Source organism: Oryctolagus cuniculus, chromosome 2, assembly GCF_051225735.1.
Source record: "Oryctolagus cuniculus isolate XC-2025 breed Fujian yellow rabbit chromosome 2, ASM5122573v1, whole genome shotgun sequence".
Classification (NCBI taxonomy): domain Eukaryota; kingdom Metazoa; phylum Chordata; class Mammalia; order Lagomorpha; family Leporidae; genus Oryctolagus; species Oryctolagus cuniculus.
In genome coordinates this window covers 188,926,103-188,951,132 of record NC_142868.1, presented here as the reverse complement: position 1 = coordinate 188,951,132, position 25,030 = coordinate 188,926,103, and the positions used below count along the sequence as shown (strand labels likewise).

General features: G+C 41.8%; 1 pseudogene; it reads left to right on the top strand.

Moving 5' to 3' along the window:
* Positions 1–761: 761 nt before the first annotated feature.
* Positions 762–16,584, top strand: LOC149128188 (ubiquitin-associated protein 2 pseudogene; annotated as a pseudogene).
* The last annotated feature ends 8,446 nt before the right edge of the window (positions 16,585–25,030 follow it).

Genomic DNA, 25,030 nt, shown 5'->3' with positions numbered 1-25,030 from the left:
CAGTTATGTCCTGAGTGGATGTGGCTCTTGTAGGAATTTTACTTTTCCAGGTGGTGTGCTCACCTCCTTGTGACAGGCACAATGTGAAGAAAAGAAACAATCCCATACTCTGCAGACCGGGCTTTTCATGACTCTGGGAATTGCTTAACCTCACAGTCTGTTTCCTGATTTGCAAAATAGGAATGAAAATAATCCCAACTCCATAGGGAGAAAGGACACAAGGAACCAAAGTGCCTGGCACAGAACAGGCACTCAGGTCCCCTGTGTCCCAACTCACCTGCACAAACATATTTGTGGGGCTCTGGACCCTATAACCACCCAGGGAGGGCCCTGTCATGAACTCCAGTTCCCCATAGACAACAGACTCAGAGTCTTGTCTCTTTATTTTCCTTTGGCTTGTTTTGTATTTTGGGTCTATGTGCTCTCCTGGCCGCAGCTCTGTGGGAGGTGAGAAATTTTGTGTTTGCTATGTGAGGCGAAAGCAGCTTATTCCTAGAGGTCATCCTCACCCCCATTGCAAAATGAAGCTCAGCAACAAATGTCCCTGAGAGCAGCACTGCTCAGAGTAGAATGCTGGGTGTAGTCCAGCTTGGATCTGTATTTTGGGTAATACAAAAGGAGGAAACTGGCTTTTGTGACATTTTTTTTGTTTTTTGTTTTTTTTTTTTGGAGTTTGGCTTTGAGATTGAAATCTTTCTTTTCTGGTAGAACCCTTGACTGTTCATGGCTTGCTCCCCAGCAATATGCAAAATCTTGCTTCTATGGGTGGTACCATCATCCTCTTAACAGCTCAGGTAAAATTCCAGTATTTATCCTGGACTCCTGCATCTTTCTCCCTGTCTCTTAGTAGAATTGTTTAGCTTAACCTCCCCAATATTCCATTACAGCCTATTGCAGTTCATCTCCTAGCAGTGGCTTCTCCACCTTAAAGCATTCAGCATGTTGATTTATAATAATTTGTTCTCATACTTTTTCACTAGTCCATGCAAACCTTGGGGGACACTCATCTCCATGTACCCATTACCTAGTGTGGCAAATTTGAAGAGATTTCTGTCAGAGGGTGAATTAGGGGTTGAAGACAAGTGCATGATAGGACCATAAAATCAGGCCTGCAGTTCCATCTCCATTAGCCCTGGGCCCAGATGAAATTGTTCACATGTGTATTTTTCCAACATTCGGAAATGTTCTCAGCGATTGATTAGATTTGCTTGTTCTATAGCTTGACAGAGAATATTCTAGATCATGTAGGCCTGAGTGCTGCTGTGCTGTTTCATAGACACATAGAATTTTACATGTCCAAAACTGGACTATCTCCCTCCAAAATATTTTCCTTGCCCTCTGTCTCTTAAATCAGGTAGTTCTGATACCTCTGTAGGAGGTATCAGATTCACACATAGCCTCTCCTCATTCCGCCATACTGCTATTCTTTGGGTCACTGAATTCCACTGATTCCATAACAGTTTTTGAATCTGTGCCCTCTGCTCCATTGTCTACTTCCTTCCCTCATTATTTTTGAAACAAACTTCTGCATTGGATACAGTGACTTATCCAGGCAGAGATGACTACTTCTTTTGGGCTACCATTGTGCCAAGAGTAAAAATCTCAACGGACACAAAGGTGATTCATGTATTGGTTTGGGACTATGAACTGATTGAGAGCAGAAATGATGTTCATTCAGTAAATTTGTTATGTAGTTGGATTTTAATATAATCTGAAATTTATCAACAGTGCTATAAGAAAATCTTGCATTTATTTTATCCAGATTAGCCAACTATTTACATTACATCCTATTTAATTTCTGTTTTGCTAGACAGATATAGAGATGGAGAAATACTTTCTCTGATGATTTGAGAACATTGTGCCTCTTTACTCCTGCATATTCCTGTGTCTATTTACTGAACCTTCTGACATAACGAGAGTGTTGATATCACAAACAGGAAACTTAAACTTGATATAATATTATGGTCTAACTCATTGTACACATTCACTATTGGCAACTGCCTCACTATAATGTTCATTAGAATTTTCAGAATCAAATCCAGAATCTCAGATCACATTTAGTTTTTGTGATTCCTTTTTCTTTAATTTCTAAAATCATCCCTCAGGCTTTTTCATGGCTTTTAACCTTGAAATTTTGAAAATTACAAGCTTATTACTTTGCAGGATGTTCTTCATTTTGGGTTTGTCTGACAGTCTCTTAGTGTGAGATTTAGGCTGTGTATTTTGGACAGTAATGCCACTGAAGTGGGATCGTGTCCTTCTCAATCATCTTACTAGGAGGATCATGTTGTCATTTTATCCAGATAGTGCAAATTCGATGATTTGGAGGAGTTTGTGTCCTTCAGGTTTTTCCATTATAGTAATGGAAAGTAATATTTCATCAAACATTCCCCTCTAGTTTTTGCTTCTATTGACAATTTTCTAGGTACATTATTTATTCTTTATTAACTATGTGGCATTCTGCTTTCTCTTCTCCTGAATTTACTCAGTTCTGTAAGTATGATTCATAGATTTTTTTTTTTTTTACAGGCAGAGTGGACAGTGAGAGAGAGAGAGAGAGAGTGAGAAAGGTCCTCCTTTTGCCGCTGGTTCACCCTCCAATGGCCGCCGCGGCTGGTGCACTGGGGCCGGCGCATTGCGCTGATCTGAACCCAGGAGCCAGGTGCCTCTCCTGGTCTCCCATGCGGGTGCAGGGCCCAAACACTTGGGCCATCCTCCACTGCACTCCCGGGCCACAGCAGAGAGCTAGCCTGGAAGAGGGGCAACCAGGACAGAATCTGGCGCCCTGACCGGGACTAGAACCCGGTGTGCCGGCGCCACAAGGCAGAGGATTAGCCTATTGAGCCACGGCGCCGGCCTGATTCATAGATTTTTAAAAAAATATTTATTTATTTATTTGAAAGGCAGAGGTACAGAGAGGGGGTGGGGGGAGAGAGAGAGAGAGAATCTTCAATTGCTGGTTCACTCTCCAAGTGGCCAAAATGGCTGGAGCTGGGCCAATCCGAAGCCAGGAGCCAGGAGTCTCCTCCAGGTCTTCCGCTTGGGTGCAGGGGCCCAAGGACTTGGGCCATCTTCCACTGCTCTCCCAGGTCATAGCAGAGAGCTGGATTGGAAGTGGAGCAGCCAGGAATTGAATCGGTGCCCATATGGGGTGCTTGTAGTATAGGTGGCCACTTTACCCACTATGCCACAGAGCAGGCTCCGGATTTATAGATTCTTATAACTCCTTATTCATTTTGATTTTCAAATTACCCCAGATTGGCTAGTGGGAATCCTTTTGAATGGATTACTATGTACTTTTGAACTTCTCCTGTTTCTTTTAGCACTTTCTTACTTTCTGGACTAACAATATTCTTCAAACTTACCTTGGAAATTTTCTCCTTCATTCCCGCATCTGTCTGCATTCCTGCATACCATCTCCAGAGCTCTATTTCTTCTTAGTGGAAATGGTATTTAGGAACCAATATATAGGCATTAAGTGTACTTGTTATGTGTAATATATCATTGCTTCCAGACCCTTTCCAGACCCCCAGCTCTGCCATGCACACATGAGCATAGACATACACACACACTTATTCATGCATAAATCTATTTTTCATATCTCTGTCTACCTACCTGTCTATAATATTAAAAACTGAGTATCAAGGTAGACATTTAACCTAATGGTTATGATGCCCATGTCCCAGATCAGAGTATGTGGGTTCATGTCCCAGCTCTGGCTCCTGCCTCCAGCTTCCTGCTAATGTGGATGCTGAGATGTAGTGGTGATGACTCAAATAATTGAGTACCTTCTATGCATGAATAGGACTTGGATTGAGTTCCCAGGTTCCACCTTATCCAATCCTGGCCATTGCGGGGTAAGCAGATGGAATCTCTCTCTCTCTCTCCTTCTCTCTCTCTCTCTCTCTCTCCCTCCCTCCCATCCCTCCTTATTCTTTCCCTGATGCTCAAATAATAACTAGGTAAATATATAAAGATTTTTAAAAAAGCCACAGATTTATAATGGTATATCCAGTTGTAATACAAATTTATGGAATTCATTCTAATCTCCTCTCTGTATATATTTGTAACTCCTTCTGGCTTCCTTCAAAATATCAAAATTCATTTCTCATCTTTAGAGATTATTCATGAAATAGTTTTAGAATTGCTAACATCTCACCCTGTGCACAACAGACTCCCTTCATCCAATGTCTCTTGCTCTAATCTCTTACCTTCACATCACACCAGAAGAATATTTTCAAATGTGGACTGAACTGTCCCTGTTTAAGAATATGTTGTGGTCTCATCACATGTGTGTGCCTGAGTTAATGCAGACTTTCTGCTGCCGTTCTTCTCTTTTGTCTATACCTTAGCCATTCCAAGCTTCTCAGCATTTCTGAACACTTGACATTTTTCTGTGTTTCTTGCTTTGTGCACGTTCTTGCTTGCATCTGAATCACTCTCTTCGCCTCTACTCTGAATTCTCCAGCAGCTTTCAGTCTTTTCCTTCTGGCTGCTCTATTTCTGAGTTAGCCCCTTGTTAATGTGCCTGGGAAGGCAGGGGTGGGAGACACAGATGGAGTTCCTATCTCCTGGCTTCTGTCTGGTCCAGCACTGGAATGAACCAGCGAATAGAAGTCTCTCTCTCTCTCTCTCTCTCTCTCTCTCTCTCTCTCTCTCTCTCTCAGTTTATTTGAAAGACAAAGTTACACAGCGGGAGGAGGATAGACAGAGAGAGCTTCCGGGGCTAGCTCTGTGGCACAGTGGGTTAATGCCATGGCCTGAAGTGCCGGCATCCCATATGGGCGCTGGTTTGAGACCCGGCTGCTCCACTTCCTGTCCAGCTCTCTGCTATGGACCGGGAAAGCAGTAGAAGATGGCCCAACTCTTTGGGCCCCTGCACCCACGTGGGAGGGTGCAGGGGCCCAAGGATGGGCACAGCTCTGGCCGTTGCGGTCATTTGGGGAGTGAACCATCGGATGGAAAACCTCTCTCTCTGTCTCTCTCTGTCTTTCTCTTTCTACCTCTTCTCTCTCTGTGTAACTCTGACTTTCAAATAAATAAATAAATCTTAAAAATAAAAAAGAGAGAGAGAGCTTCCATCTGCTGGTTCATTTCCCAAATGACCACAACAGCTGAGGCTGGGCCAGGCTAAAGCCAGGAGCCAGGAGCTTCTTCTGGGTCTCCCACATGGGTGACAGGGCCCAGGTACTTGAGCCATCTCCCTCTGCTTTCACAGGCACTTTAGTAGGGAATTGGATCAGAAGTGGAGCAGTTGGGACTCAACCAGTAATCCATATCGTATGGCGGTGCTGCCGCCAGCAGCTTAACCTGCTGTGCCACAGTGCCAGTCACAGGACTTTGAATATATTCTAATGGTCTTAACAGCCATCTGACACATTTGTGTGCATGGATACTTTTATAGCAATGAAAAAAATTCATTCTGTATGTTTTCATGAATAAGTAGACTGCTGGGACTGGCACTGTTGTGTAACAGGTTAAACTTCTGCCTGCAATGCCAACATCCCATATGGACTCCATTTTGAGACCCAGCTGCTCCGCTTCTGATCCAACTCCCTGTAAAGTACCTGGAAAAGCAGTGGAGGATGGCCTAAGTCCTCGGGTCCCTGCACCCATGTAAGAGACCCAGAAAAGCTCTGGGCTCCTGGTTTTAGCCTGGCCCAACCCTGGCTGTTGGGACTATTTGGGGAGTGAGCCAGCCTATGGAAGACTCTCTTTCTCTCTCTCTCACTCTACTTTTCAAATAAATAAAAAATAAATCTTAAAAAAATGTAGGCTGATCTATAATAGCTTTGTATGAGTATATACTGATATCTGTTAAAATAATTATTTAACTGAAATCCCAATACTTACATGTCTATGAAGGAAGTTAATTGTTTATTAAAATTTTACCCTGCTTTAAAAAAATAGCCTGGAGAGAGAGGGAGGGAGGGAGGGAGAGAGAGAGAGAGAAAGAAATAGATAGATAGATAGATAGATGGACAGACAGACAGACAGAAAGATAGATAATCTGGGTATTTCTCCAGCTCACCTACTTATGAAAACTGATTTTTGAAGCCACGAGCTTAGTGGCAGCTCTTGCCAGCTTTGGTTGACCTTTGATGCCTCTGTATGGTCATGTGTGTCTGTCTATTATCAAACATGTTTCACCACATGTTTCTGTTTAAACTATTTACTTCAAGACCCCATATTGGGCAGGCTGTAATGCTGCGGGATAGAGGAAGGGGGATAAATGCATTTCTGAAGTAGGATCTGCTTGGCAACCGAACGACTGTAAGCTGTAACCTGTACTCTACTATTAGGTGCTGGATGGCTGCTTTATGTAGCAGTCTGATTTCAGCCTTACAGCAACCCAAGAGATGAAGGAAATGGGAATCAGACTCTGCAGATACCAGTTTCAGAGAAGTTTATAAGTTTGCAAGGAAACTATGGAACCAGAATGAAAAAAATCCTTTACTTTGACCTCAAAACTTGAAGTGTTTTTTTTTTTGTTTTTTTTTTTTTTTTTTTTTTTTTTTTTTTTTGCCAGTCAGAGATGGAGTGATAATGAGTGACATTTGGCTTAGAGGTTAAGATGCTAGCTAATACACTTGTCATTACACCAGGGTACTTGGATCCTACCTGTCTCTGATTCTAGATTTCAGGTTGCTACTAATGCAGACTCTGGGAGGGAGCAGTGATGCCTCAGATAGCTGAATTCTTGCCACCCATGTGGGAAACCTGGGTTGAGTTTCCAGCTTTGGACATCTGGGGAGTCAGCAAGCAGATAGGAAGTTAGGAAGTCTCTGTCTCTTTCTCTCTGCCTTGCTCTGTTTATGTATCTCCCTTTTTCTTTCTTTTTCAAATAAACATCTTAAACATTTTTAAATATTAATAAACAAAAGAATTGGATGATAGCAAAAACTGTGGCATGTGGGAAAATCATGAGAAAACAGAATAAAAAAGTTACCTTTAGAAAATTGAGAGGAAACAGAACAGAAAATTAGCTAATAGCAAAACTTCATAATCAAAGCAAATGGACATAGAGAGTATATACAGTGTTGAATATTTGGGCAGAATTTGACATTTCTGAGGGACAACAGACTTTAAAAAATCAGAGTACTTGATATTTCAGGTATTATCAGGAAAAATAACTCTGTAAAATAAGTTGAGGAATTAGGGTCTAGAAAGAAGAAAGGGTTTACATAAAGTCATACCGCAAGTCAATGATGGAACTAGGACAAGAAACTCGGTCTTTCAGCTCTCCCTTCTTTCCACACATAACTGCTTCCCTTTATTTGATCTCGTTTTCTGATTGTGAGTCCATCTTTCTCATTTGCTTCAGCTTAGCAACAGAGTACTTACTGAGAACTAGCTTTGTAATGGGCATTTGTGCCAGGCACCAGAGACACAAAGGCAGAAGAACGGAACCCTGGTTAGAAAAGCACTTTCTCTTTCTCCCTCAACAATGGATGGCCTCCCCCTAGAGTGCAGACAGAGGTCAGGATATGCCTGCCCATGTGGAATATGGCCCCTTGTGTTATGTGAACCTTGTTATATGTGCCTATGTTCCAATGCTCATTGTCAATTCTGCAGTGCCCACTGATAAATAGTAGGTAGAGAATAGACAAGAATGATTATGAAGAAGGAGAGAATGTCCAGATGTTAGTAGCTCATAATGTTTTAATTTAGAGTGGTGTTTTTTCCCAATGCCGTCACCAAAGCTTTGTCTTTGGTTTATTTGTGTTATCACAACAGTGACGATGGAGTTAAAGGCAGCCTTTGAAAAGAGGATTTTTGCTTGTTTCATTTATATTCTACTGTTCTTTCATGAAACATTTCTAAATATCCATGGGGTCCAATTCTTACAAAAATAAATCAGATAAATCTAGGGTGCTTGCCAAGTCAAATATCTACAGTTTCTGGCAATTATGTAATTTCCAACTCTGTTGTAGTGACTATTGCTGATAAGTCAATCGTCATAAAGAGAAATGTTCCAGACCAATCTTTATTAGTGTGTCCTTCACTGATATATGCAAAATCTTTTTTTAAAAGCAGAGTTGTAACTTTTTTTGGTCCCTAGTGAATGGCTTCTCATCATAACAATTTATATCTGGACAATGTCATAGTAAAATGTGAAAATGGTAAATTAAAACCAATGAAATTAGGTTCTGCTGTTATTAATAAAAAGTGCTCTGGTTTTCACCATTCTGTTATGATGGCACTGTCTTATAATGCAACTTTGCAGTAATGTCTTTTTGGCATTGCGATTTGATTTGGCCCAGACAAAAGTAATATTTAGAAAGTTACCCTGTGGAACTTCTCTGGGAAGAAGGAACTTGAGAATCATGTGCTAATTTAAATACCTCCTTAAAGTTGAGGTTAAACACATTGTTGATTAAAAAGGGTTTTTATGGAGGGGAGAAGAACTCTGCTATTCCTTAGGAGTGGTATAAAATAAACAAACCGAAAATAACAGCATGCTTTTTCTTTCAGTCACATGTCTGTTTGGTGCACATATACAATGTTAACACAAAAGCCTTGCTTTCAAATCATAACTTTTGCCTGTGCTTTGGGTAAGATCCCCTGAAACCAGCTTTCCTGTGAATCTGGAGTTCAAAATGTTATGAGCCTCCTTTCACTGGGGGTGGCTACAAGTTCTACAGTCTTTTTGCTCACATGATCTCATTTATTTCCTGCAATAGGCTAGGAGGGAAGCAGGGTTTAATTCCTCCTCTGTAGATGAGAAAGGTGGCACTCACACTAGCCCTTGCCAAGGTCTCTTTCCTACTTCTAATAAGTAGCAGTACTGCCACTTAAACAGTCTGACTCCTGAGCACAACCTGCCTTAAGAGTGTGCTAAGGGAGGCAAGTGATCTTTTATTGTACACACCCAGTGTGTGTACAATAAAGGGGTCATTCTTCTGATGGAAATATCCAGTAGGCTAAGCCAGTTCTGATTTATGTGAAGGATAAGTAGCTTAATAGGCTCCTCTTCATTTAGATGTTATCCTCACACGTGACAGGGTGACAGCCAAGATAAATTAAAAGCCCTTCCTTCACACTCACAAGGAGGAAAGAAAACGCTGGTGGGTGCCTCTCAGAACAGGTTTGGGTTGCATATTGTTATCAGAAGTATTCTCTTTATGGAAACCTCTATCTTCAATTTCTCAGAGATTTTCAAGGCCAGATTCTTGTTGTCCTCTATGGAAAAAAAGTGTCCTTCATTTTTAGTAACAAGGAAAAACAAATCAGGGAAGATGAGCATGGAGCTTCTTCTCAATGGCCGGTTTTTTTAGGTCTTTGCTTCTTTGGGTGTGCTGTAGGGTTGGTTGAATGGGGACTTATAGCTACAAGGCATTTGGAAGTAAGCAGTCTGGATGGTAAGAAAATTTCAACTGAGAAGCCAGATTGGCTAAAGAGAACTGGAAACAAATTTCCACAGGTTCTTAAGGCTAGCAATACATAACTAAAGGGTAGAGCTAAAAGAATATATGATGAAAACACACCAGGGAAACATTGGCTAAAAATGCATTGTATATACACACAAACACACACACACAAATGGTTTTGAAATCTAATGATATTTTAATTGCAAAACTTAGAATGCAGAGAGGATGTTGTTTTTGATTTGCATCTGATCAGTATTGGGCGAATAATGTTGATTTCAGACTCTGATGTGTGCAGAGCAGTTGCCTCTTGAACTCAATGTATAAACTGTCAGCTTGGTCCTTGAGCTGTCCTGATTGAGCAGCGGGAGCTAACCAGGTTTCTGTCTGCTGTCACCCCACACTAGGCTGTAAGACCTCCTTGCTGGAATGGGACAAAATCTTGTGGGTCATTATCCCTGTTTCCTAATACAGTGCTTGACACATAGTACGCCTCAGAGGAGTTTTGTTTGAATGAAGTTAACATTACAGTTTGAGAGGGAGCATTTCCACTGGGAAAATTCTGGGCACTAAGTCCCCATCGTCTTCTACCAAGAGTAGCATTTCGCAGAGATGTTCACTCCTTTCTTGGCCTACTTTCTTCACTTGGCTTACTGGGCACTTACTTTTGATTTGCTCCTAGAACATTAGCTGACTCTCTCTCCCTCCTACCTTTCCTCCCTCCCTGTCTCCTCCACCCAATCTCTCTCTCTCTCTATATATATAATTTTTTTGCATCTCTCTTCCATGACCCTCTTCTTGATCTTTGCTTTGAAAAAGTGGAATAATTCCAAAGATTTGTTCATTAACTTCTCTCTTTCTTATAGTCACTCTCTGTATGAATACATGGAACCAGCTTTTAATGCCAGCTATGTGTCTTCAGGCCCAAATTGTCCCTCTCTTTCTAACTCTAAGCTCATAAATACAACTTCCTATACGATGTTGACATATGGTTGGCAAATTGGCACCAAAATTTAACTCCTTGAAATCTGAATTTTTGGTATCTAGCCCTCATCTTCATCCCATAATCTACATATTCCCTGACATTCCTCATCTCACGTATGGCACACCTATTCTCCCAGTCTTCCAAGTTGAAGACTTTGAAGTCAACCCCTCCAGCCCATTTCTTTCACACGTTTTATCAAATTCTTCCACCAGTTATGTTAGCTCTACCTTCAGAATACAACCAGAATCCCACCAATACTTGCCTGTGTCTATTGTTATTGTTTTACTTAAATCCCTTGTCTCTTAATTAGCTTTTTTTTTTTTTTTTTTTTTTGACAGGCAGAGTGGACAGTGAGAGAGAGAGACAGAGAGAAAGGTCTTCCTTTGCCGTTGGTTCACCCTCCAATGGCCGCCGCGGCCGGCGCGCTGCGGCCGGCGCACCGCGCTGATCCGATGGCAGGAGCCAGGAGCCAGGTGCTTTTCCTGGTCTCCCATGGGGTGCAGGGCCCAAGCACCTGGGCCATCCTCCACTGCACTCCCTGGCCACAGCAGAGGGCTGGCCTGGAAGAGGGGCAACCGGGACAGAATCCGGCGCCCCGACCGGGACTAGAACCAGGTGTGCCGGCGCCGCAAGGCGGAGGATTAGCCTAGTGAGCCGCGGCGCCGGCCTCTTAATTAGCTTAATAACTTCCCTGTATACTCTCACTAATTGTTAATTCCACTCATACCCCCATCACCGATTTTCATCTTCGTGTAGCACCCTGAGTGATCTTAAAACATAAAATATGTCTTGTTCTCCTCTCAATGCTTCAAAAAAATGATCCTCATTCTGGGAATTAAAATGGGCTTGCTGTGTTGTATCTAATCTGCTCCGTGGTGACCTCCTGGATGCTGTCTACTGCCCACTCTCCTTACTGGTCACCACCAACAGTATCTCTATCAGAAGATCTTGCTGCTGTCTGTTTCCTTGTTCTAGAAGCTAATGTCTCTTGACTTTACCATTGCTTTCACCAGTGCAGTGGTGCGGCTAGGGAAGCTTTCAGAATAGGGGAAAATTGCCAGGCTCCCATATATTTCATTAGTTTGGAAATGAGGGCACTTGGATTCCCTGCTGCTTTTGTTTTATCTGGGTCTGAGCAACAAAGGTGGAGACAGAGAGAGGTCTGCAAATGCAATTACAGTGCAATGTGCGCAGAGAGTTTTACAAGCCTGCAGTCTCTTTAAGTGTCCTCCTTGGGAGTGCTTTCCTCTGAATTAGAAAGCTCTAGTTTTAGCCTGATGAACTGGTTCCTCGTTAATTGCCTTGTTCTAGCCCCTGATGGAGCTAGAGTAATGGATATTCAGGGCAGGGAATGTGGCTTTTTGAAAGGGCATTATGAGTAAAGTTGACAGGATAGCTGGTTAAGTTGGTATTTCAGATAAACAATGAATGATTTCACAGTACAAACATGATCCAAATATTGATTGGACCTTCTCAAAAATTGGGAAGGACATACAGTTAAAAATAATTTTTATGTGAAATTCAAATGGATTATCCATATTGTATTTAATCTGAGAAACCTAAACATAAATAGTTAAAGGTTGATGTTGCTATAATGTTCAAAATATTTGTCTATTGATTAATTTCACTGGAATCAATATATATTTACCAGATATTTGTCTCTAGTTTTTAAGATGAACTATATGTTCATAAGAATAAATAGGTGTTTTCTCATTTATTGGGACTAATGAAGTTATCTACATAAATGAATATTTGTTATCCATGTGGTAATGTACTGTACAGATTTAGAAGCTTTTGTTTCCCTTGTGCTTGAAGAATTATATTTAAATATAAAATTATTTTATTTTATTGGTAAATACAATTAACATAGTGGATTAGGAAAACTGGGGAATTTGAAAGAGTAACCTTCTCCTGATCATACTAATGATATACATTTCTTGCAGAACACTTGGAAAATACATAATTATATAAGGAAAATGCATCTGTAGTTTTTACCCGTTTTATATTTTTAATGGAAAAAATTAAAAAATAGGTTGGGATTATGTTGTAATATAGTTTTATTGTCTTAAAAATTCACTATTATAATATAAATGTTTTTTATTTAATAGAGGGCTTTATAAAACACTTTACTGAAGAAATGCTTTTCTTTTTCGTTATTGTTTTGATTTTTTTCTGGTTCTAATGTTCAAATGAGGAAATTTGCATCCCTGAGTATTTTCTTTGGATATATTTCTGAAAGTGCAATTAATTTGATCTAAAGATCAAAGTCTTTTTGCAGTTGAGATATTTGTTGCAGGTACTGTTATTCTTCCTGTTTTTTCAGCCTGCAGCAAGGGGGATCCTCTTGGCTTTGGTTGCCCTAATTCTAATCTCCCCTTCTCTTGGGGATAGATGTGACATATCTTATGGCTAAGACTAGAAGCTAGAACTTTGATTTGATTCTTTTCTGATTCTACTTCTTTCAGGTCTAACTACCCCCATAGCAGACTCTCCTTGGGGGAGTGGTCTGTTTGCCATGGTTAGATTACCAGGACAGATGATAGCCAGCTCTCCATGCCTGCAGTTCTTCATTCTGCTAATGGGCAAATTGAAGACTGAAGGAAATTATTAGTAAGTCTGTGATAATTCTTACTGTAAATCACAGTCATTTTTAAGTACTGCATCTGATGTTTGGTCTTAATCTTTCTGATATCCATGCCTAATTGTCAACTGTTCCTGAGATCAAATCAGGGAGAGAAGTTTAATTATTATACATTAAAATCCCAAATATAAGCTTATTGACCAGGAACAATTGAGCCAGCATTGGGGGGGATTGGCATTTAGAGGCCAGAGTAATGTGAGTAACATGAGATTTCATGTACTACCAGCATTATTTTAAGGTATACTAGATTGTGTTTGTTTGTTTTTAAATTATGTATTCATTTTTATTTGAGAGGGACATCAGGAGAGAGAGAGAGAGAAAGAGAGAAACAGAGACGGGCAGAGAGAGGTCTTGCATCCACTGGTTTATTCCCCAAATACCTATGGTAGCCAGGGCTGGGCCAGGCTAAAGCCAGAAGCCCAGTACTCAATCCCAATATTCCACCTGGATGGCTAGTACCCAACCATGTGAGCCATCATCTGTGGTCTCAGAGGGTATGCGTTAGCAAGAAAGTAGAGTTGAAAGCCAAGCTGGGACTCCAGCTTAGGCACTCTGTTGAGGGATGTGAGCATCTTAACTGCTGTGCCAAATTCCTACTGCACATGATAATATTTTTTTAAAAAAGTATTTATTTATTTATTTGAAAGGCAGAGTTACAGGGAGGCAAAAGTAGAGAGAGAGAAAGAGAGATCTTCCATCCGCTGGTTTACTGCCCAGATGGCTGCAATGGCTGGAGCTGTACCAATCTGAAGCCAGGAGCCAGGAGCTTCTTCCAGGTCTCCCACATGCGTGTAAGGTCCCAAGGACTTGGGTCATCTTCCATTGCTTTCCCAGGCCATAGCAGAGAGCTGCATTGGAAGTGGAGCAGCAGGGACTTGAACTGGCACCCATATGGGATGCTGGCACTGCAGGTGGTAGCTTTACCCACTACCCCACAGCACTGGCCCCCCTACACATGATAATTTTTGCTGTATATGTCTTGCAGTCTTTGACCTTTAAGGTTGATAGTTTGTATGGCATTTATTGTAGTTGTGCGATGTGGTGTCTTAGGACTTCATATGAGCCAAACCAGATTTGGTACACTGGAGTTGTGTTGTCCCATGTCTCATTTTGATGTAGTTTACAAATAGGTGGTTTGGATGCAGTGGGAATTAGATTTCTAGGAGAAGCATCTCTTTATTCCTGTTAAGACTCATTTTAGAATTAGTATATAGGGTTGGCGTTGTGGTGTAGTAGGTCGGTGCTTGTGTCCCACATGGTTCAAGTCCTGGCTGCTGCCCTTCTGATCCAGCTCTCTGCTAATGACCTGAGGAAGCAGTGGAGGTTGGCTCAGTGCTTTGAATCCTGCACCTATGTGAGAGACCCAGAAGAAGCTCCTGGCTCCTGACTTTGGATTGGCTCAGTTCTGGCTGTTGTGGCCATTTGGGGAGTGAACAGGCAGATGGAAGATCTTTCTCTCTCTGTAACTCTGCCTCTAAAATAAATAAATCTTCAAAAATTTATAAAAAAGAATTAGCATATAGGCTTTGTAACAATTTTCTATGAAAACTATTTTATTCCCACTTTGTACAGTGAGATGTGCTTATGTGGACAACAGATCAGATTGAGTATTTCAAAGATAGCTAAATTCCACTAAGAGAAGATGACAGCAATATATGAGTTTCATCAGCTCAATCTTGCAAAATCCTAGAAATAGCACACATTTTGCCTGAATTTTCCACTTTCGCTTTTCTTCCTCTCCTTAATAGGCACCACTGTTAGCATTCTCAGCTCTGAAGCTCCACCCTAACTCTGTAGACATTTTAGTATCCCAGCTGTTCCACCTTCTTCCACAGGGTAGGTCCTTTATGGAGGACTCTGAAGCATAAGAAAAAAGATAAATTATGAATTGAAAGTTCAATATGATAGTAACTATCACGCCAAATCACCAGAGGTTTAGAGACCCAGATCCCTTGTTCTGAAATATCCCTGACAATTTTCCGTAAGTGCTTCTCTGGAAATGCTTCCTGATCACAGCTTCACTTCTCCCTTCCTCACAGACTGCTGTGGCACTCCCAGGACTCCTAAGGGCCGGCTTGATGCTTCAACTTTATTGGGCCCCATCACCTCTGTCTTCTTCAAGGCCACCGTTCCAGGGCTCCACAGGTGTGTGCAAGAACATCCACTTCTGAAGCAATGCAGCCCACCTTGGAGGGATACCTCTCCCCTCTCAGAATCCTGAGATTCTTCATTGTCAGGTAGTTGGGTGTGAGCAACTTGTCAGGGGCCAGAAAACCCTCATCCAGGGGAGGAACTAGCACCTTACTTTTTGACAGGTTTGTCCCAAGATTGTCCACTATGCGGTTTAGTTTGTGGTTAATGTATCCTGATAAAACAGGAATTTAGCCACACTGGAGAAATCCAGTTTGTAGCCACATGTGCAGAAAGCCCAAAGCTATGCAGTTCCCAGATGTCAGTCATGAATGCCAGTCATGAGTATGATGGCCACATTACTAGACAATGCCCTTATACTTTTGGGATAAAAGCCCCAAACCTGGAAGAAGGGGTACTGTGCTCTTTTCACAGGCCCATTCCTTCCTTGGAATGCAATCAAATCAATGTTTGTTTTATTATCCCTTCTTCTATCTCCCTGAACTATAATTCATTACTCCATTGGTGAAAAGGAATCAAGGCTGCTGGGCTGTGTGGTGGGTCTGGGATTGTCCCTTCTGGGACTGAGCTAGTGGTGGAGAGTCCAGGGATGCAGAGTTACCTCAGCCAAACTTTGTGACATCACCAGAGTGTGACTATTAGCTTGGCTCCCATCTTGACTGGCAAGGGCTGTGGGTGTGGCAAAGGGAATTCCATACTAATCCACTGGTAGCTGGGACTGCAGCATCTGGCTCTTCATAGCCATAGATTGTGTAGGAGGGAAGCAGTGTGCTGCCATCTGGCTCCAGCTTTCCTGGCCTCCCCTACTACACAGGTTTGCCCAGTGCCTTCTGGTAGGGGCCACTGTGTTCGTCCATCCGGTATCTACCAAGCAGCTTGGTATGAACCTCAGCACCCCCAGTACCACCTTCCAGCAGGCCAGTGATTATGGCCAGCACAGCTTCAGCACGGATTACAATGACCTGACCCAGTGGGCAGCAGCAGGAGACTATACTATAGCAGGCTATGGTGTGTCATTGAAGGCTCCCAGCAAGTCTGCAGGTTCTGGGTCTGGCAAAGGAGTATTAGTGTCTTCAAGCACCACTGGCCTCCCTGATAGGACTTCTGTCTACAACAAGACTTGGACTTTTGCTAAGCAAGGATTTCATGCAGGCACCCCTACATCTTTTAGCCTGCCCTAAGCCTTAGGTTTCATTGCACACTTAGCCTTTAGGGCAGCCCCTGTCTATGTGCCCCTACCATTCCAGCACCTCTTGACAGCTAACCAGCAGGCCTGCTCACAGCAGCTGTACCACCACCTTCCACAGGATGCCTAGAATGGCTCAGGTCCACATATTCAGCCCAGCTCCCTGCAAGCCAAAGAGAGAAACCACTCTATGGACATCTTGATCTTGGACTGCCACCCTTTAGAAATGAAAGAAATAAACCTCCATTGCTAACGGTCATGCAGTTGTAATGGCAGCTCAGGCAAACTAACACATTTGGAGAGAGGCAGTCAACTGCCTCATGATATACATTCATGGTAAATTGAGTAGTTTAAATTAAACTGAAAAGTGGGCAGTCTTGGGTGGGCACTGGCAATAGCAGGGTGCTAGCCCCTGCCCTGGGTGGGGGTTTTGTGGCCCCTCTGTAGACACAGCAAGCACTAGGGAAGAGTGGCTTTACTCTGAGTGTCAGGAACCTTCAGAACTCTGTCATGAGGAGCCCTTTCTGAAGAACTGGGTTGATTCCATGTGAGCAACTCACAGTGGCAGCTCCTTGTCCTTAGTCTGGCACACTGCTGACTTGCATTCCAATCTGTTGCAAACTCCTTATAACCATCCCTCCTGCTGCTTGTTCAGGTCTCATTCCTGGCAGGGGTAACCACTGACTGCGGGGGTGGCTGTTTTCTAACTGTGCCACCTGCTGATCCCTTCTCCGTAAATTCATGCTTAATCACCTGCTACTCAGTGAAATGTTGAATTGTTCAAATAAACATTGCTGGGAGAGCTAAGATCAACAATTCAGGCCTAGGTGTTAGCAGTCATCTCCAAACAGGAGTGCTGGTCTGGTGCTCTCTGCTCTTTTGTCATTCCCCACAATCCACTGCTTATCCCCATCCTCTATCCTAATCCCTGGGTGGGTTAAACACCTCCACTTTGGGATTGCCATAGAATTGATCCTGTGCTTATTTCTAACCTACTACACATCTTTTTATATTAGGCATGTTTATTGGAAAACCTTCTTAACCAGGTTGTACGGTCCTTGAACTCGTGAGCTGTGTTTGATTCATCTCTGCATCACTACAAGCTGTCACAGTGCCTGTCACAGTATAGGTGCCAAAAGTTGATCCTCAAAATCACTCTTCATTTGAAGAAAAATGATACTTACACAGCACTGGCCAAGAACATAGTCTCATAGAATTTTCCCTATGTAAGTTGTTTTTTCTTTTTTTTCTTTAGGTCACTGCTACTCAACAAACATGTGAGTGTCTACCATGCATGAGCTCAGGAATGGAATAATAAATCCAACTCAATCACTGCCCCAGAAGTTTCAAGTGCATCAGAGAGAGAAGAGTGCACTCATGGCTGTATGCAGTGACTGTCATGTCCATTCTTGGAGGAGAGGGACAAAGCACCTTGCTGTCAAATTCCAAAGGTAAGAAGGTGGGCATGAAGTTCACCAGGGGCAGCAGGTGAAATGTTCCCTGCTGGATGACTGACCAGTGTGTTAGCCTAATGGCTTGCTAGGGCTGTCATAACAAAGCACCACCAGTTGAGTGCAGTAAAATACAGAACTTTATTGCCTCACAGTTCTAGAGACTGGAACCTCAAGATCAAGGTATCTGCAGGTTGGCTCCTTTAGAGGGGACTATGAGGAAGAGATTGTTGATGCCTTTCCCTAGCTTCTGTGGTTTGCTGGTGATCTTTAGCATTCCTTGGCTTGGAGAAAGTTTGCCTCAGTCACTGCTTTCATGTCTGCATGGTGTTCCCTGTGTGAGTGTCTTTGTGTCTGAATTCTCCCATTTGTAAGGATGTTAGTCATATCAGAGGAGAGGCTCACCTTTCTCCATTATGACCACCATCTTCACCAATTATATCTATAAGTGCCCTATTTCCAACTAAGGGTAATTTCTTAAGCCTAACTTTCTAGTGGGAAGTATAATTAAACCCATAATAGGCCAATGCTCAGAAGGCAGAGATTAATAGGGCAAAGTGTCCAGGAAGCAAGAAATGTGTATGTATTCTGCATCTTAAAAACTCTCGAGTGACTCCCTGACCATTTTGTTTTCTATCCCTCTCTTAATGGCGTTTTTAGATAGCTCCCCTTGCCAAGAGTGCCTTCCTTTCTCCCTGCTTCCTCCTTCCCATCACAGTACAGTTTATTATTCCTGAATGTGACATTAACAGGTCTGCTTTGTGGGTAATATGTGCTTTATCGAGCCCTCTCCCATCATTAGCCATGCTGCGCCCTGCAATGTGTAGGCATATGTCCTTCCTGAGCCCACACCCTACCTTTTCCTCATTCTACACTCTGTTTCCAGAATTCTCTGCCCTTGGTGTTCTAAGTGTGTCTCCAGGGCCTGCTTGGAAAGATTTCCCAGCTCAGTCCTTCAGAAAGGGCAGACCATGCATTTAGAGGGTGCATCCCTGGAAGATGTTCTTGAAAGTAGTGTGTTGTCTTCTACTCTGTAAGTGCTGGAGGTGTGGGGTCTTGTAAGAAGCAGCCCAAACCCCGTGCCTGTTTTCCCCTTGACCCATATATGATTCTGTCCTTCATTCAAATGTGCCAAGACTCTATCCTCTGCTCCACTTGTCAGCCTCTGTCCTCCTCCTACCCAGCACTTCTTTGGAACCCCTCAAAGACCATCCACTGCATTTTTATCATAGCCACGTCCATGTTTGTCATATTTCCCCTTTGTGATGATTTAGTTTATGTGTCAACTTGACCTGGTTATTGGAAGCCCAGGGAGCTGGCAAAATATTATTTCTGAGTGTGTCAATGAGGGTCTTTCTGGAAGAGATTAACCTATGAATCTGTAGGCCGAGTAAAGAAGACCCACTGTCCCAAGGTGCATGGACATCATCCGATTTCTTGAGAGCCTGAATGGGACCAAAATGTGGGGAAAGGACAAATTAGCTCTCTCTGCTTAAGCTGGGACATCCATCTTCCCTTGTCTCTTGTCACTAGGGCTTCTGATCTGAGGTTTTCTGACTCTCCCTGGGACTTAGACCACAGGCTTCCTTGGTTCTCAGGCACTGGAGTTTGGACTGGATCTACCCTCCTGGCTGTGATGGGTCTACAGCTTGCAGACAGCAGATTATGGGACTTGTCAGGCTCCATAATCACATGAGCCAAGCCCTTATAATAAATCTGTCTCTATGTCTATACCGCCATATCCTGTTGGCTCTGTTTCTCTGGAGAACCCCGACTAATATACCCTCCTCCTTCTCTGTTCCTCTGTACACTCATATCTCCTTCCTTGAACTAACATCTAAGCTTCTTGGAGCAGGGACTGTGCTTTCTCATCTTTCTATGTAGTACAGCTGAATAGGTGGATGTTAAACAAATATTCTTGACTGCTTTCAGAGATTTCTGGATGAAATATGAGATTTCGCAGACACAGGAAGGAAGCTTAGTGTAGCGGAAAGAACATGCTTGGGGGCTGGATGATCCTGGATTGTGCTCTATCATTTCATATCAGTGGATGGGGAAGGGTCACTTTCGGACTCTTTAAATCTTAGCTTCCTCCTTAGTGGAATGAGGCTGTTGACAGCTGCTAGTAGGGATGGCTTAATTAGTCATGGTGGCAGCAGAACGAAGCACATGGTGAGTGTGAGAACTGAGCCACCAGCCTGTTCCAGAGCAGTGCTTTTGCCATGCCTGGGATTTACCCCAGAAAAATGTGAACTTGGCAGTTCAGACTGTGCTCCTAGATTGGTTCAGTAAGCCTGGGGGAGGCCCTTTTAACCCACACTTCTATAAGTATCAGCAGGTACTGCTGCTATGTAAACAAACTTGGTAACCACTGTTCTAGACTCTTTTTATTGACATCAGAAACTTTTATAAGATAGGGGGCATTATAGCTCTAGTAAAATCTAAAGCTCATCCTCTCTCTCGCTCTCTCTCTTTCTGATCACAGAATATGGTTCACTTCACAAATGCTTGCAATCCCCTGGGCTGGGTCAGGCCAGTCCAGGTTACCCATGTGGGTGGCAGCAGCCCAACTACCTGAGCCATCACCTGCTGCCTCTCAAGGTGCTTAGTGGCAGTAAACTGGATTTGAAACAGAGTAACCAGACTTGAGCTGGACACTCTGATATGCATGGGGTAGTCCCAACTGCTGTCTTGACCACTATGCCAAATGTACCATATACTTGAACATTGCAAATAAAGTAGATTGTAAGGCTTCTCCCTACAAGAAAAGAGAAGTATGTAAGGTAATGTGTATGCTAATTAGCTGAAAATAGCTGTTCTACATTGTACATGTTTCAAAAAAGTATGCTCTGCCACATGATAAATATATGCAATTTTTTCAAATTAATAAGTAAAAAAATAGAAAAAACTATGTTTTTCACAAATTTGAATCAGTATTTTAACTTTTATGCTTCATTAATTCTTTTGGCTGAACTGCAAGCTTCCTACTTTTTGAGCCAGTACTTCTTGTTGTATGTTAGGCATAATTATCTGAATAACTTGTTGCTTTTTTAATTTCTGTGCACTCCCTTGTTTTGTTTCTTTTCCTGAATAATGCCCTCCGAAAGAAAGTGTAATTCTCCACTAGGCTATGATGACGCTGCCCTGTCTGTTGCACCCCTTTAGATGAGTCTCACCGAGACAGAAGTCTCTGTGTCAGTTTAGATTCCCCCTTCATCTTTAATATTCAAATAAGCATTGAATCCTGACAATTATTCCTTCATTCATTTTCCAGGCTGTGTCCCTTTTCCCTTCCTTTTCATTGCCACCCATTCATGATGGTTCCATCTGTTTGTAGGGACTGAATTGTCCCTCATCCCCAACTCGTGTTAAAGCGCAAACCTTCCGTGTAATTGTATCTGGAGATAAAGCTCTTAAGGAGGAACTTATAGGTTAGATGAGGTTATAATTGTGGGACCCTATCGCAATCCATTTTCTTTGCCATACTAAAGCATCACAGGCTGGGTGAATTATAAACCACAGATGTTGATTTGGTTAAAGTTCTGGAGGCAGAGACATCCAACATCAGGGACCACATGTGATGAGGGCCTTCTTGCCCCATCAGGATATGGCAGACAGCATCACATGGGGAGAGAGAGCATGAGAGGGCCAAACTCACTCTGTCACAAACTCACTCCTGCGATAGCAACATCACTGCATTCATGAAGGTTCCATCACCTTTAAAATCCTGCCTTTCCACATTGTTGCAGTGGGAATGAAAATTCTGACATGTAACTTTGGGGGCACAATTCATACTCTAGCAAGCTCTAATTCCATAGGGCTTAAGTGCTTATTAGAAAGGGGAAAGACCCCAGATCTCTTGCTATTTATCTAATACTAGGTGAAGACAAGCAAGAAGGCCCTTGTCTGCAAGTCAAGGGAGGCCTCAACAGAAACCAGTGTTGTTGGCACCTGGATCTTGGTTTTTTTGCTTCCAAAAATGCAAAACATAAATTTCTGTAGTTTAAGTCACACAGACACTAGCGTTTTGTAATGTCAACACCAAAATGACCAAAACTTTATTTGAAGGAAGCAGCTTCCCACTTTCCAGACCACCCTGTACAACTGTGCACAGTCACTACAGATACTTTGTTGGATTTCCATTGCTGCATTGCCATACCATAAGCTTAGTAGCTTAAGCAACACCCACTGATTACCACATGGGCCAAGAGTGGCACAGGTATCTATTTTTATTGTCACTGAGTTGAGTTAAATGTTGTGAAATATTTATTTACCTTATCCTATTTTGTTGCCTGCCTACGGTATACCAGTTTCTATGCTGCAGTCTTTTGAACTTGCAACTTGATTTGGAGGATTCCATTTAGAAAGTAAATCGCCAGGCAGAGGCATAAGGGTAACACATTAGCCAGTACCCATTTAGACTTCAATTCATGAAGCAAATTGATCACTTCCTTTTTCCTACTGAAAGTGACTTTATTTATAAGTAAGGGTTTAGATGGAATGAGTTACTTCATCCTTTCCTTAACTCTTCCCTGACCTTATAGCAAGCAACAAATTCAGGAGCTAAGGATGAGCATGAGAAATGAGCAGCATGTGTAGTCAACAGAGGCTAGGAGGTCGTATGAAATCAGCTACAAGGACGGGGCCCAGGGAAGTACTCTAGAACTAAGGCAGTGAGCCATGGGATTGTGTTAGCTTTCTCATTTCACATTGTACCTGATGTGCCTGTTCACAGAGAGGAAATGGTGGGCCTGTGACCTAAGGTTGACACAGGACAGGAGATGTTTCTTTCTCAGGAGTATCTCTTCTGTGGATTTATAAGATAATATCATCTGATATTTAGAGTGCTTAACTTAAAAATGGGTCATAGATAATTGATTTATAATTCTGTTGCAGTTAGAAACTAAATGCTTTCCCATGGATCTAGTGTTATGTGAATGTTGATTGGATTTTCAAGATTATTCAAAACTGGAATTTAATATGCATTTTACTAATATTTTTAAACGGTTTCTATGGTTTGTGGTTTTTTTTTTTTTTTGGGAAATCAAACCCATTCTGTCTTTTCAGAATGGTAAGAAATTGTTTTAATGTTGATATTATGCTTACTAGTTTCTCAGTCATAAATAACTTTAATACTTCTTAACACTTACTTAACACTGTTTGGCTTGGAAATATATATTTTTTCATTTCTTCATCTCATGGGAGGAAATGCATTAATTTACATTTTAAGTCTCCATTTGGTATTGAAATTAGAACAACTTGTTCAAATCCTGTAGGTTTTTTTTTTTTTTTAAATCTTGGATAAATATTGCTAAACTTTCATTGAACAACTTGGCTAAACTTTAGCTTTGGAAAGTCATCAAAATATTTCTTTCCTTATATAGTTATTCAGATCCAAATTCATCTTCATTTTCTTCCTCAGTAAAATTATTTCATTAGGCTCCTCTTTCCCCAGGTATGCAAGTAACTAATTTTTGTGGTGGTTAATTTTAAGTAACATAAGTTTTGTGCTTTCATATGCAGCAGAATTGTATAAATGTGTGGTGAAAATAAGGTCCCATATTACATTATTACCAACTCATCAGTCTTAGACTGTGAAGAACTTCAGGTCATCTTATTCTAACCCCTTTAATTTAACGATGAGGGAATAGAAGTCTAGGAATCATAGATAGTGTGCTCAGAGTCACATGGCAACTTCAAGCTGAAAAATTTCCAGAGCTCTGATGCTGTAACTCCCTTTCCAGTGGTTTTCTGATATATCATGCTAACTTGCCTGTAGGTTTTTTTTCCCTCTTTTAAATTCTAGGCTAGACATATTTTTTACTAGACCCCGGAAGTATTTTATGTACAGTTTTATGAAAATATAATTAAAAATTATTACATACCCCAAAGTGTTCATTAGTTTGGAAGAAACCTAAGATTGTGTATTCCCTCTCAAGCTTTAAAGAGGTTAATTTGTCATAATATTGCTTTCCGAGAATCGGTAGATGTCAAGAAAGGCTAAATAATTGAGTCAAGAACACCAAGACCATTAGCAGCACAGAACTTGGTTCTCTAGCCCTCATCTTGAACAAGTGGAGAACACAGATTCACAGCCACATTTTTTAGTTATGTACAATCCCTCTCCTGCCCCAAACAGTTGAATCTGAACCACATTACCATTATCAGAAGGTAACGACGGAGTTTAAGGAACAGGAGCTCGTAGTGCTATAGGTTTAGGTATTTCAACCCTGTGGAGGTTACTCACATTTAAGTCATTCAGTCAACAGGCATTGACTGAGGTCCAGTGGCCAGCCAGGCAGAGAGGGTTGGATATGTGATACATGCTCTCTATATGCTCATAATTGCAGACATAAACAAAAATCAAGTGGAGATAGAGACAGGACTGGAGTGGACAATCTAGAAACACTGGCTCTTTTCTGCAACAGGAAGAAGAGTGAGCCCTGTAGGAATGATCTCCTTCCTCTTTATTTCCATCCATAAGAATTTATTGTTCCTGTGCCATTCCTCTCTTTGCTGTCCACTGTTCCTGCTGTTGCCTTATTGTTTCCATTTGTACCAACTTTTCATAGTTCTAAAACTATTTATTAGAATTGTTCCTTGGAAGAACTCTAGGTACTGTGCTGAGAACCTTCATGTTATCCAAGGAAAGTACTGTAAAAATCGCACATAAACAAGAATTATTGTTTTAGACAAGCTCATCCAAGACAAATCATCCGTGCTACCAATTTCTGGCACGTCTCTATCGCTAACTATCCATCTTATTCAGATTTGAGGCTCAAGCACTTTCCTTACCTCATCCTCTTTCCTTCCCTCCTCATTTCCTGCATTATCAGTCATTTCTTGCCAAATAGTTTTTGATTAGAGGTTGCATAGGTTACTACATGGTCCGCAGTGATGCCTTCAATCAAGTTATGATTCGTGTTGAGCACTGGAGCTCTACAGTGAGAGGTTGGTACCAGTACATTTGCTATTAAAGGTGTTTGTTGACAGGGTTGATATCAGACCTAGAAAAACTAGTTAAAGCATTTAGCTCAATTATTAAACCATAAACACAATTTGTGTTTGGTGAAATGCTATTTCTTTGCAGTAATGGTGGAGTCTATGGGAGAAAAGTTGGGGGCCTTGGAGTTCAGAGTTTATCTGTCTATAATTTCATATGCTCTCTCTTAGTTCACTGGGAAATTAAAACAATAGCCCATTTTTATGTGTGTGCTAGACAGTCTGCTAAGAAATTTACATGGATTA